Source organism: Vombatus ursinus, unplaced genomic scaffold (genome assembly GCF_900497805.2).
Source record: "Vombatus ursinus unplaced genomic scaffold, bare-nosed wombat genome assembly UNPS02009835.1, whole genome shotgun sequence".
Lineage (NCBI taxonomy): Eukaryota > Metazoa > Chordata > Mammalia > Diprotodontia > Vombatidae > Vombatus > Vombatus ursinus.
Genome location: NW_020949613.1, coordinates 9450329 through 9465426, shown reverse-complemented (window position 1 = coordinate 9465426; position 15098 = coordinate 9450329).

Genomic DNA, 15098 nt, shown 5'->3' with positions numbered 1-15098 from the left:
AAGAAGAGAAAAACAAGAAAAAGAACAAAAATGAATTGAAAAATAAAACTGGGACCTGATTAAAAAATAAAATTTAAAAAATTAGCTAGTTTTTTAATTTTTAAATTCTAATTATTAAAATGAGGAAAATGAAATCACCAGTATGAAAAATAAAAAAAGAAATAACAAATGAAGATGAAATAAAATATATTATTAGAAATTCTTTTATCTATTTTATGGAACTAAAACAGATAAATGAAATTGATGAATACAAAAAATAAGATACGGGTCAATAGAATAAAATTAGAGAACTCGAGTAATTTCAGAAGTTAAGGAAACACAGGAAGATAAATAAATCCTAAATGAACTCTCAGAGGTTTTTCGTAATGCCCTATTTTATTAGAAAAGCAAATTACCTCAAGTATTTAAGGAACAACTCCAATATTACATGAAATGTAAAAAAATGCAAATGTGACATTCTAATAAATTCTTCTATGACACAAATAAAGTCTTGCTACCTAAATTAAGGAAAAATAAAAATAATATAGATTAATATCCCTAATAATAACTAAAGCAAAAAATTTTAAATTAAATATTAACAAAGGAACTCTAGAGCTATATTTTAAAATGTTATACTCTTTCAGTTGGATTTCTATTTGGAAGGCAAACTGATTAAATATTAAGAGAATTATTAACTCATCAGACCATTTTAATGACTAAAACAATTAAAATAATATGATTATGTCAATAAATAGAAAACTACACAATAAAATTTAAGACTAAAAAGGATAGGATTATTTGTACCTTCCTTTAACATAGTAAATGTTATCTATCTAAAACCAAAATTTTTCATTATTTACAGTGAAGATAAATTAAAGGCCTTTCCACTACAATAAAGGTTTAAAACAATGGTGCATATAATCCATACAATTATAGTTCTAGAAGAGCTAGCTGTGAAAATAACACAAGAAAAATAAATTAACAAGGAAGCATACGTAAAGAGGAACTTAAGTATGGCAGATGATTTTATAAAGCCAGATGATGGGCTATTTAAAAGGAAATGTAAGTATGGTGATGATATTCTATTTACAGAATATAAGAGTCAGTTAAAATGAATAGCATCATCAATGTAGTTTAATATCAGACAAAACCACCCAAATCATTAGCCTTTATTTATATTTCCAACAAAACTTTGAAGGAAGAGATAAAGAAATACTACTAAAATGAAAAGAAAATATGTAAGAAATTTGTGAGACTACCAACACACATACTACAAAGGAAATATATGAACACAAGTATAAAATGATCTTAACAAAGAAGAATAGAGATCTCATTAATTGGAGAGGTATTAAGTGCTGTTTGATGAGCAAGTAATAAAGATTACAATGCCACTTAGGCCAGTTTTCTTATTCAATGCCATACTAATCAAACCATTAAAAATTGACATAAATGAGTAATAGGCCTAGAATTTCAAGGGGAATAACAAAGAAAAATGGAAAATAAGGGGGGGTGTAGAAATACTATATCTCAAATATTATAAAGGAATAATCATCAAGAGTATTCAATACTGGTTAGAAAATAGAAAAAAAAAGATCAGTGGAACACATTTGTTATGTAATACATAGAAGCAAAAAAAAAATAATATAGTTTTTTTTTATGAATCCAAAGACCACAACTACTGGGGCAGGATCACATTATTTGGCAAATGACTTCAGGGAAAACTGGAAGTCAGTATGACAGGAATTAAAATTAGACCAAATCCTTACATAATATATCAAGATAAATTCCAAATGATTAAATGATTTAGCTATAAAAGACAAAATCGTAAACAAATTAAAGGTGCAAATTTGTAAATACATATGACAAGTATTGAAGAGGTTAAAAATATCACCAAACAAGGGATAGAGAAAAATCACATTTGATGAAATGGGTAATTTGTATTAAATAAGTTGGATTTTTCTTTTGCACAAATGAATTTATTGCATTTAAAATGAGAAGGAAACCATAACTAGGGGTAATAGATGTAGCAAGTTCCTATGATAAAGGTCTAATATCCAAGATATATGAAGAGTTCATTCAAATACACGAGAAAAAGAGTCATTCTACAATAATGAATGTTCAAAGGATATGATCAGACAGTTCTCAAAGAAATAAATACAATCTGTGAGTCAGCATACGAAAAATGCTTCAAATTAATAAATTTTTTATCTACAAAATAACAGAAATTCAAATTAAGACAGTTTTGATGTTCTACCTCACACCTATCATATTAACAGAATTTTTTTTTTAAAAAGAAAACAATTATTGCTGTAGGGGCTGTGCAAAAACAGGCACATTATTACACCATTCTTAGAACTATGAATTGGTTCCAATATTTTGGAAAGCAATTTGGAATCGTATTAAAAATACTCTTTGATCTAGTGATTCACCCTTGGTTTATCTCAAACTAATCAAAAGAAGAAGACAATGCAACAGTTTACCAAAGCATTTATTGCAACCCTTTTTGTTATGTCAAAGTCTGGAAATTAAGAAGATGTCCATCAGTTAGTGAATGAATGTACTCATTATGGCATATGAGTATAAGGGAATATTTTTGTGCTTCAATAAGAGAACAGATTGAGAAAAGATGGGAAGATTTTTATGTATTGATGCAAAATGAAGCCAGAAGAATTTATACAATGACATTTATACAATAACATGTTATATAATTTATACAATAACATTTTAAAGAAAAAAATAAAATAAAACTTAGGAACTCTGATCTATACAATGAAAAATCACAACTCCAGAGGAAAGATAGTGAAGTATGTTACTCATCTCCTAACAAATAAGTGATGGACTCAAGATGCAGAATGAGAGAAACATCTTGGGTATGAGTAATGCAGGGATTTGTTTTGCTTAAGTGTGTACATTTGATACAAGCGTTTTGTTGTTTTTTTCTGTCTTTCCAATTAAGGTGGAAGAGAGGTTGTCCAAGGAAGGCCAGTAATAGGATTACAAAAAATAAAAAAAAAATAAGAAAAGAAAAAAAGAATATTAATATACAGATGAAAACAGGAGGAAAATGATTAGGAAACATTAAGCAGAACAGCTTTGAAAATATAATGTTAAATTTATTATGTACTAAAAGAGAAAAGCAAGCTTCATGTAATATAGATTCTTAGTTTCATATTCAATTCTTTCTGTTCTTTGCATATAAAATGTTATCTTATTTAATGTTTGAGTTTAGAATTTAAAATGTATTTTGGCAAAAGAATTCTATGATTTCTGGCTTTTCAGAGACGGTGGCTTTTCAGCTGAGTTTTGGAAGAGATGATGGAAATGGGAAAATTGGTGTAGAGAATGGTATGACTAAGTTGATTAGCTTGACTATAGTAGCAAGCAGTGTGAATGATATTAATTAGGTTGAACAGTGTTGGTGCAGACTGAGATGCAAGTGATTATCATTGTTGTCAATTTAAGAAAACAGTTTGAAAGTAATTTAAAAATGGAGAAACTCTCATGATGATTCACAAAAATATTAATATGTTTTGTGTGTTAAAACCAGGTTGTAATATTATTGGGAGCTTTATATAATTGACATTTCTATATTCTGGGATCAACTTTTTTAGAAATTTGGTTTACCTATGTGATTGTGAAAATGAAAAAGCAGTGATAAAACCACATTAATAATAACTAACATTTACATAGTGCTAACTATGTGCCAGAAACTGTGCTAAGCAGTTTGGTTCTCACAACAACATGGAGAGGTATGTACTATTATTATCCATATTTTGTATATAAAGAAACTGAGGCAGGAAGAGGCTAAATAACTTGCCTAAGGTTACACAGTTAGCTTATGTCTGAGGCTAGATTTGAACTCAGATCTTCCAGACTCCTGGCTGAACACTCTATCCACTAAACAACCTAGCTGCCCTATTTCTAGTTATGCTTCCTTATGCTTACTATGTGACTGACTCTTCATTTCCAGTTACACATGCCTCCAATGAATTCTACATAACTACTTTACTTAACATACATAATATGATGACACATGGAAATATATATGCAAAATAATATCTAGGAGAATGAAGAAAATTCCAAATAGTGTATACATAACATTGCCACTATGTAAGAGATAAGCAAGTACATTAATAACGGAGAGTTTGAGATGGAAGTTAAGGAGAAGAAGCTCTTCTGAGTGAAATTAAAATGATTCATGATTAAATCTAAGATTCAAGTTGTTAGTATTATGATTGAGAGGTGGAAATATCTGATCTTCAATAGGCCCAGTAAGGCATGTTTTTATAATCTTCCAGATTTAAGATCTCAGAAAGGATGTTATGGGTTCCCCCCTTAAAACAGCTCCCCCTCATTACCTTTGCCTGTTTCCTTAAGTTACTAAAAGTGCTGTATATAAAATAAAGGAAGTGCCCTTGAATATCTCTTTCTCCTCCCCTCACCCCCATATCTGATTCCACCCCAAACCTATCTAAGCATCAATTTCCACAAAGGAAATTACTAATAAATCCAAGACATGAATAATGACTGGCCCCCTCTACAAGAAGGATAAGATGCTATGGGGAAAGTTGAAGTAGAACTTGGTATTTCTTTACATTATTTTCAAGGATTACATATGTCATCTTATTTGATACTCAAACTGGGGCAAATACTCTGTCTATTTTATAGATGAGGAAACTGAGACTAAAAGAATGCTAATACTAGTGAAATAGTGAGGGACTTGGAGAATGGGTAATTAGAGAGGAAATCAGTCAAATGAGAAGGCACTTAATTTTTGAATATTTTTTCAGGCATGAGAGCTGGGAAGATAGGTATGGATGGTGGTGTGCATTGTCAGCAGGTAGATCCACAGGTCTGGTGGGTTGAACCAGATGTCAATTGAGAAGCTAATCAAATAACTTGTAAACTAAATCACTGGAAAGCTAAGTGTCTAGGAAAATGGACAATTATTGCAGTTAAATTTTTGCTGAAGACATGAAATGGTATAGCTTCTCTTAGACTACTATCAAAATATTTTATTTCATAAAAGGGGTAAAGGGTTTCAAATAAGAGTACATTCATATAAGTATTAGTTTCCCACATTTAAGCATCCTACACATTTTCCCTATATACATGGTCTCATGTATGATCCCTGTTTATATCCACTTCTCCCCCTTCTGATTAGTGATATCAGTATTATTTTTGGGGGGAGGTGGTAGCCTTTCTTACTATTCAATATTGTTAAATGACTTTTCATTGAACTAATTATGTTTTCTGGTTGAGATTGGTAGAGTTCTGATGAAGGCTAGTCAAGTTATCGTGCGTGTGGACCCACACAGTATTCTGAACCTGAGGAAGCCTTTCATGGTGTCAAATATGTGACAGATGTGTGCCCTCAGTGCCACATCTATAATAATAAATATCACATTGTTTATTGAATAAACATGCTTCTTTTATATCAGGAAGAAACTAATCTGGAAAGAAATATCCAATAAATAGGCATTTGTTGAACCGAGTATATTTTATGCTTCAACTCCATGTTTCTCATTACAAAGTTGTGGGCCCACAGGCCATTCTTGAACATTTTCTAGTATCACATTAATGTGCAAATTTATAACCCTATGTTTGAATTTAAAATTCTTCACTCATTTTTGAAGCTTTAAAACTCTATTTTAATATACTTTGTTTTTGTGTTTTAAAAGATGTTTTCTGAAAACAACATAAAAGAAAGGGAATCTGAAATGATGCCCATAAACAACATTATAATATCAATGAGAATAATTAAAAAATAGAGTTTCAAAAACTATATGAACCTATTCTCACAAAATAATGCCACAATTGCAGAATTCTTTCTGGAATCAAAGCTTATTTATAGCTCTTTAGAATCATGGGGCTAGAAGTTACCTTAGAGATCATCTATTCTAACTCCCTCATTTTATCAGTATAGGAACAGTCATATAGGTTAAGAGAATTGGCCAAGGTCACCAGGCCAGAATTCCACTGGATTGAAAGTTTCTTGAAGTGGGGATGTCACTTTTTAGCCCTTGTATTCCTGACTCTTAGCACAGTGCTTTGCATACAGTAGGTACTTAATAAGTCTTTGCTGAATTGAATTGAACTAGAACTGGAGCCTAGAACTCCCAAATTTCTGTTCAGAAATCATATTGTCCTAAAAATATAGCTCAATAGAGCTGATAGAATCCTGATTCCTGACTTATCCTGATTTTCTAAGTTAATTGAGCATTGGATTACACTATATAGTTTTGCCTAGGCTTGTTGCAGGTGATCTGAATTAATTCACAAGACTTTTATTATATCAATTCAGTGCTGGGCTTGGGGTCAGGAGATCTGCACTCTAACCCTATTTCATACAATTACTAACTGTGGGAATATAGACAAACCACTTAACCTCTCAGAGCCTCTGTTTCTTCACCTGCAAATAGGATAACACTCACTTTAGAGTTGTTGTGAAGAAAATACTTTGAAAACTTTAATGTAAATATTACTTATGGAGATGATGGCATAACCATGCTGTGCTAAATGATGTTGGCAATACAAAGGTTTGGCAATACATGGTTCCTGCCCTCAGAAATCTTGCTATCTAATTATGGAGATAACACGATAAGAATAAAAAAAATAAAACTAAGGAAGTACATACATTTTCCAGCTTTTGAAGGATGGAATTATATTTTAGGCAAGTTAATAAATTATTAACTACTCTGTTTTTAGCAGAGAGAATTCTACCAGATGGCCCACATCACTGCTATTTCACGATCTATCATACTTATAGATGGTTTCTTGAATTTTTCATCTGTTTCTTCTCTCTGTCTAGGTGGTCTGCTGGAAATGATAACATGGTTTCTGTCTCTGCTTCAAGTCATCTAACCCAGTTGTTCTCTATTATGTTTTCACAATGCAACCTACAGGATTTCCTTACATGAACATATCTTAATATAACATTGCTCCACCCCACCTCCCTGTCTTTACCTTTCAGGTGTCTTTTTAAAATGTTATATCATGCCAGTGTTATGTTCTATTCAGGTTCTCATATTACCAAATCTTAGTGATATCAATGAGGTCAAAGTTGCCTTCTTGTATTATGAGCTCCAGTTCATCTTGCTTATTGCCAATACTTTGGACATATGTGAATACACACATACATATACACATATATTTACATATATATGTGTGTGTTTGTGTGTGTGTGTGTGTGTGTTGTTGTTGTTGTTGTTTGGCCTTCATTCTTGAGGAGGATCATGACATCGGGAAGGTGATGACTTTCAAGTGAATTGGATGTAAGTGAGGGAGGGCTGTTCAAAATCTCCAGCTTCACTCTTTCCTCCAGAGCCATATGGGTCCAGAGGCAATATATAGATCAAGAAGATTGGAGATGGCCCCCCACATATATATGTGAGCCTATATATGGAGTGTATTGGGTGTTTAGGGAGGACTAGTACCTCTGATATGAGGGCTTGCTGAGACCTTTTCAGGGCTGCTCATCTACCTTTGGTGTCTACCTGTCACTCAACCCTCAGCTGTGACTCCAAGAAGCTGTAGCATGTGCTACAGACACACTCTGGTAAAACTGTCCTGGCAGATAGGTTAAACCAGACTGAGGGTAACTGATATGCTTCAAATCTATCTGTGAGTTGGGGGTTGTCTGCCCCAAGCATATGAAGACTCCCTTCAGTTGAAAGGGCAGCTGAGAACAATTTGTTCCAGTGGTCATGAAGGTAGCTGAAGCAGGCACTATGGAGTAGTTAAAATTTGGTCAGATGTGGAAGATGGCAAGGTCATCCACTATGTCCTGGGCCATCACCAATCATCTTGATTTTTATCCTGTTACTGGACTTTGATGACTCTGGAATAGAGAATGAGGCTAATGACTTTGTGGAACTCTGCCTCACTTAAATCTAAATCACATGCAAGTCAACATATTACCCTCATGACGTCATTGGCCTTCTTTGAAAGCAATAACAATGTATACATATGTAAGTTTATAGATTTTATTGCTAGTCTTTTCTTTGAATTTTCTCTTGTGCATTTCTGTGTACTTTTTTTCTTCCTACAATATATCAGTGCTCTCTATGATCTAGCTTGGTGGATGAAGACACTTTCCTCCCTCCTTTTGCCCTCAACTTTTTTTTTTAGCTTAACTTCCTTTTGATTAGGAGTATGAAGAGCTATGACAAAGAATCAATGACTAATTTGGTAATGGAATTGAGGGAAAGGAATCTCACAAAGACAATTCAGAGGTTTTTGAACCTGGATGAATGGGAGATAGATAAAACCACTAATAAAAATAAGAAAATCAAGGTCAAAAATGTTATCCTGAGAAGATAACGAGTTGACACCAAGACAGTATGATATAATGGAGAGTATACTGGACTTGGAGTGAGAAGACTTTCATTATTATAAATAATAAAGAAAAGCTGATCACATCTGTGTTGTTCTGCTCCTTAATGACCATTTTTGCTCTTTAAGCCTTTTGCTGGTAAGACTACTTAGAGATCATTTCTCCTAACCTTTAACCTATGTTTTTCTTTGATTCATATACTTGTGCTTAAGAAACATTTTGGTATGTCCAGCATAATTTTATTACTCTATTGGATTTATACATAAATGGCATCACATGCCTTATTTTCCCTCTAAGATCATGTGGGTAATCCTCTTTTTTCTTTTTTTTTATGGAAATTTTTATTCATTTTTTTTTGTTTTCAACATTTACTTCCACAAGATTTTGAGTTCCAAATTCTCACCCCATCTTGCCCTTCCCCCCACCCCAAGATGGCATGAATTCTAAATACCCCTTCCCCTAGTCTGCCTTCCCTTCTATCTCTCCCTCCCTTCTCTTTTCCCCTTCCCCTTCAATTTTCCTATAGGGCATGATGGATTTCTCTACCCCATTCCTGTATTTCTTATTTCCTAGTTGCATATGAAAACATTTTTTTTAAATATGTGTTTTTAAAACTTTGAGTTCCAAATTTTCTCCCTTCCTCCCTCCCCACCCACCCTCATTGAAAAGGCAAGTAACTCAATATAGGCTATACATGTGGAGTTATGCAAAACACTTCCATAGTAGAAAAGCTAACTCTATTTCCCTTAATCCTATCTCACCCCCCCATTTATTCTATTCTTTCTTTTGACCCTGTCCCTCCTCAGAAGTATTTGCTTCTGATTACTCCCTTTCCCAATCTGCCCTCCTCTCTATCATTCCCCTACTCTCTTATCCCCTTCCTCCTGTATTTTCCTGTAGGGAAAGACAGATTTCCACACCCAATTGAGTGTGTATGTTATTCCCTCCTTAAGTCAAATCCTATGAGAATAAGATTCACTCATTCCCTCTCACCTTCCTCCATTTCGCCTCCACTGTAAAAGCCTTTTCTTTTCTGTTTTATTTTTTGTGGGACAATTTACCCCCTTCTACCTCTCTCTTTCTCCTTCTCCTAGTATATTCTTCTCTCACCCCTTAATTTTATTTTCCAGATATGACCCCTTCATTTTCAACTCATCCTGTGCCCTCTATCTATCTATATCTATATATACATACATATAATTTTTTCCCCTCCAACTACCCTAATACTGACAAAGGTCTCATGAGTTACAAATATCATCTTTCCATGCAGGAATGTAAACAGTTCAACCATAATAAGTCTCTTATGATTTTCTTTTTCTTGTTTACCTCTTCATGTTCCACTCGAGTCTTGTATTTGAAAATCAGATTTTCTATTCAACTCTGGTCTTTTCATCAAGAATGCTTGAAAGTCCTCTATTTCACTGAATGTCCATTTTTTCCCCTGAAGGATTATGCTCAGTTTTGCTAGGTAGGTGATTCTTGATTGTAATCCTATATCCTTTGCCCTCTGGAATATTATATTCCATGCCCTGTGGTCCCTTAATGTAGAAGCAGCTAAATCTTGTGTTATTCTGATTGTGTTTCCACAATACTTGAATTGTTTCTTTCTGGCTGCTTGTAATATTTTCTCCTTGACCTGGGAACTCTGGAATTTGGCTACAATATTCCTAGGAGTTTTCCTTTGGGGATCTCTTTCAGGAGGAGATCAGTGGATTTTTTCAATTTCTATTTTGGCCTCTGCTTCTAAAATATCAGGACAGTTTTCCTGGATAATTTCTTGAAAGAGGGTGTCTAGGCTCTTTTTTCGATCATGGCTTTCAGATAGTCCAATAATTTTTAAATTCAGTCTGCTTCCAATGTGAAGAGTGTACTGTCCCAAGCTTCTGGGGTTTGTACAGCTGTTTTCAAAGGTACTTCTAGGGACCTATAAATTTTCAGTTCTTCCAAGGTGGTATGATAAGGTAAGGGGCAAGGTGTTTTCTCTCCAACGCGACAAGCTCCACAACATCAGCACTCCTCCTCACCTCAGGACCTCCCCTCAGAACTGTGACCCAGATCCAAGCACAGGTAAAGCAAGAGATTCCTGCCTCAGCACTGGAAAAGAGATCCCAGCAATCCCCCTCTAATCAGCCACTTGATTCCCCCTCAGTCTGTGGGCTGGAAGCTCAGGAAAAAGCCGCGGCCCTAGGCTGGGCTCCAGACTTGTGGCTGAGACCTAGCTCCTCTCTTACCACAGTCACAGACTTTTCCCACTGACCTTCTAAGTCGTCTTTGGTGTTCAGGGGTTGAGAAGTCTGGAAACTGCCACAGCTGCCCAAGATTCAGCCCTCTGAGGCCTGCTCCAGGGTTGCTACGGCCTGCGCACCCACACACCCACTCTGCACTGCGCTCCTCTCCCCGCCTGGCGCAATATACCTTTTTTATCAACCATCCACGCTGTCTTTGGCTGGAAATTTGTTTCACTCTTTCTTTTTCTGGGTTCTGCTGCTTTAGAATTTGTTTAGAGCCATTTTTTTTATGTATTTGGAGGGCTTTGGGAGAGAGCTCAAGACAGTTACTGCTTTCCCTCTGCCATCTTGGCTCTGCCCCCAGGTAATCCTTTTAAACTCAAACATTTCTAGATCCTATTCAGTGTGAAGGGTTGGAGGACCAAGGAAAAATCAACCAATTAATCAACACATTTATTAAGCACTTACTATGTGTAAAGCACTGTTTTTGGCTCTGGTGATGCAAAGGCAAAATTAGACAGTTATTATTTTAGATAGCTTAAATTCTACTGGAGAAATGATAAGTGGAAAGGCAGAGACAGATACAAGTAGAGTTGTAAACCTTGCCTTTTTAGAAGAGGGAAAAGTTATTGGATTTGTGGGGGGAGGGGAAGAGTGACAAGACCTGAATTCAGATTCTATCTCTGTTACTTATTACCTGTGTGACTGTTAATTCTTTGAAATTTCTCAGTTTTGTCATCTGTCAAATAGAAATATCACTTGTGCCTTTTATGAGGCTATAAATGTAAAATATTATGTAATCTCTGTAAGTGTAATCTGTGATTAGTATTATGTGGAAAATTCAGACCAAAATTCTGACTCTGATATGAACTCTCATCTGACAAATGGATTTTCACTTAAGGTCCAAATTTGCTTGTCTCACTGAATAGATGTACTAAGAAATCCTCTTGTCAGAAACTGCTTTTTAAATTAAAAATGATTTTTTACATAGACAATGGAATGACATAGAGCTACAACAAACATGCAGGGCTTTGTAAAAAAAAAAATAAGCCACTTAGTTTAATTAATTCCAAAACAAAGGATATATTTCTTTGAAAAAAAATGTTATGGTAAGAAAGAGTCATTAGAAAGGGGATGGAGAATTGATGAGGGAGAAATAATGTAAGGATAAAGAGAATTAGATTCAAAACCTGGAGTACTCATAGGTTTTGTAATAGAATAGGCCAATTAGAGTGAAAGGTACAAATTATTGGTAGGAGACATAGTTTATTTAAGCAAGAATGGTAGCCCACATAAGCTAGAGCTCAATTCAACAAATAGGATAAGGGGAATAGAAGACAAGGGGAAGAAAAGAGAGGAAAAGGGAGGGGAGAAGGAAGGGAGTGGGAAAGGAAGAAGGGACATAGGAGAAGTATAAAGATGTCCCCTAGGAAATAAATTCAATACAACTAGAGAAAGGAGACCCAACAAAGTAAAAGCAACAGTGGTACCAGATGAAAAGGGAGAAGCCTGGATATTTAACAATTTTTTTTCCTCTGCTATATGTATAGCCCAAAGCCAGACTTGTTTGCCTGTCACTGTGTCTTGTACCCCTTCAAAAAAAGTTAGCAGACTCAGTCACCATAGAAAGCATTTTGTTTTCAGAAAAAATAATTGATATCAAAGTTAACTTTTTATATTGGACAACTTCAAACCAGAAATACAGAAATAAGTCATATTATGCCAAAGTACCATAATATGACAAGGGGATTATTGCATGGAGGGGTGCTCATTGTTGTACATTTATATTCATCTGATGTTATTGAAAAACTCTAATTGAATGATCATTTCTGATTGAATATATGCCCTTGACATAGAGTAAATGCATGAGTGTTTTTTTTTTTTATTGTGTTTGTTGTTGGCTTCCTCTGAAATAGGTTAGCCAGAACCGCAAATGGAAAAAGGGTACTTATTGATGTCTTTGGGGCTAACTTGGAGAATTTCCTTCTTATGGAGTCAATATCTAATGATTCCTATAATCTCACCAGATATATTACTGGTTCCCCGTGGTCTCATTTCCCTTGTACTATTGAGAATATAATAGGAAGAAGGATGAAATGTTAACACTTAGCCCACTCACCATGGAAACTAAATTTAGTGTTTAAAGGACTGGATTCATTTGTAGGACCTCACCATTTATGGAGAGGTGAAAAGGTCTAAACTGTGAGAAAGCCTACTTCTTTCTGAAATGCTGTATTAATAAAATAGAGAAATGTTTCAAACTAAAAGCAAATGAACCTTATGTGCTATATGCAATATGGCACTGGAATACTGGATTTGGAGTCAGGAAAACTTGCTTTCAAATTCTCTCTCCTGCACTTGACCCTGAGAAAGTCCTTTAACTACATACCTGTCTCCTTATGTGTAAAACAATGAGGTTGAGTTTGATGGCCTGTATTATTCCTTCCAGCTATGATCTCCGATTCTTTACACTAGTGATTTCCCTTCCTAATCTGACCAAAGCCAACTCTCTACTTTCCTCTGTCTACCCATAGAGGGACAAAAGAAACAAAACAAACAAATAAAACAAACAAAAAAAAAAAACCTAAGTCCCAATCTGGGATTCCTACTTTCATGAAACATGGAAATTACAAAAGCTGGCATGCACATATCACTTTAAGATTTGTAAAAAGAAAAGGAAAAACAACAAAACAACCAAAAAACCAAAACCAAAAACAACCAATTATACACTTCTCATTTGATCCTCAAAATAGTCCTATTAGAAAGTAATTATTATAGGCATTACTTTCATTTCAGATGAGAAACTTGTCATGGTTTTCTTAAGTGTCAGAGGTCTGATTCACACCTAAGATTTGTCTTATTCCAAGTGCAGTGCACTTTCCACTACATCATACCTACTTTGCTTAACAAAGCCCTGAAGGAAGTTTCTATAAAAGAAAGGAAAGAAACAAGCATTTATTAAATGCCCATTATATGTCAGGCACCTTGCTAAGAACTTTATTAGTATTTTCTAATTTGATCCTCACAGCAGTCCTAGGAAGTAGATCCCACTATTTTCTCCATTTTATATATAGTTGAGGAAACTGAGGTACTCAGAGATTAAGTGACTTGCTCAAGGTCACACAGCTAGTAAATGTCTGAAGCCTGGTCTGTATTTATTAATTCCTAACTTCAGGCCCCGCACTACATCCCCTGTTTCAGCAAGTTGCCTCTATGAAAGGCATGACAGTAATGCAGGAACTGATATCAAATATTTTAGTCAAAAAAAAAAGAAACAACAATAAGCAATTTCCAAAGGATGTCTTGAAGTCAGAATATGTTGAGTTTGTGGTTTTATGTCTTTAACATCTATTTTTTTTTTGGGTGAGGCCATTGGGGTAAGTGACTTGTCCAGGGTCACACAGCTAGGAAGTGTCAAGTATCTGAGGCTGGATTGGAATGCAGGGCCTCCTGACTCCAGGGCCAGTGCTCTATCCACTGTGTCATCTACCCTCCCCCAAACATCCATTTTAATCAATAAAATTTGTGTTTCTTTGGAGGGAGTGGGTTGGGGATGGCAGTGGAGTACTGGAAAAGGCCTCTTGCTGAAAATGAGGTCTGAGCTGAGGGAAGTCAGGGAAACCAAGAGGCAGATATGAGAACAGAGAGAATCCCAGGAATGAGGGACAGAAAATAAAAAGTCAGGGAGTCAGGAGATGAAATGTATTTTAATAGTAACAGAATGAAAGTGTTATTGGAATACAGTGTATGTGGAGGGAAGTGAAATACAAAAAAAAAAATTAGAAAATATTAGAAAGGTAGAACAAAATTAGGTTGCTAAGAATTTTAAAGCCAAACAGGTTTTCTATTTGACTGTGGAGATAAGAAGAAGCCTAGGTGGTGCAATGGATAGAGCACTGGGCTTGGAACAAGAAAGACTCAGATTAATGAATTCAAATCTGGACACTTACTAGCTATATGATCCTGAGCAAGTCACCTAATCCTATTTCTCTCAGTTTCTCATCTGTAAAATGAGCTAGAGAAGGAAATGGCAGACCACTCCAGTATCTCTGCCAAGAAAATTCCAAATGGGGTCACAGGGAGTTGGACATGACTGAAAGTAGTTTGACATCAATTAAAAATAGGAAACCATTGAAGCTTATTGATTAGAGGTGAGTTGTGGGTAACATGAGTAGAGCTATGCTTTAAAGAGCTCATTTTGACATTTGAGTCCATGATGGATTGGAGTAGAGACAGACTTAAGGCAGGCCTAGAAAACTATGACTGCAATAAAGGTATGAGTGAATGAAAACTTGTACCAGGGCAGCAGTTATGTGGGAGAGGTACTAAGATGGATTCTGTTGCTCATTTATTTTTCTTTTGAGTTACCTTGCTATTCTCACTTAATTAAATATTTTGTGGCTTAGTTTGTATTACCTGCTAAATCTGTAAACTGTGTGTGAGTGGAGGGGTTTGATTTGAATAAATAGGATTATCAAAAACACTCCACTGAGCCTGATAGAGATACTGTTCCAGAAACATTTGTAGGGATCCATATTATACAGAATAATTTATCA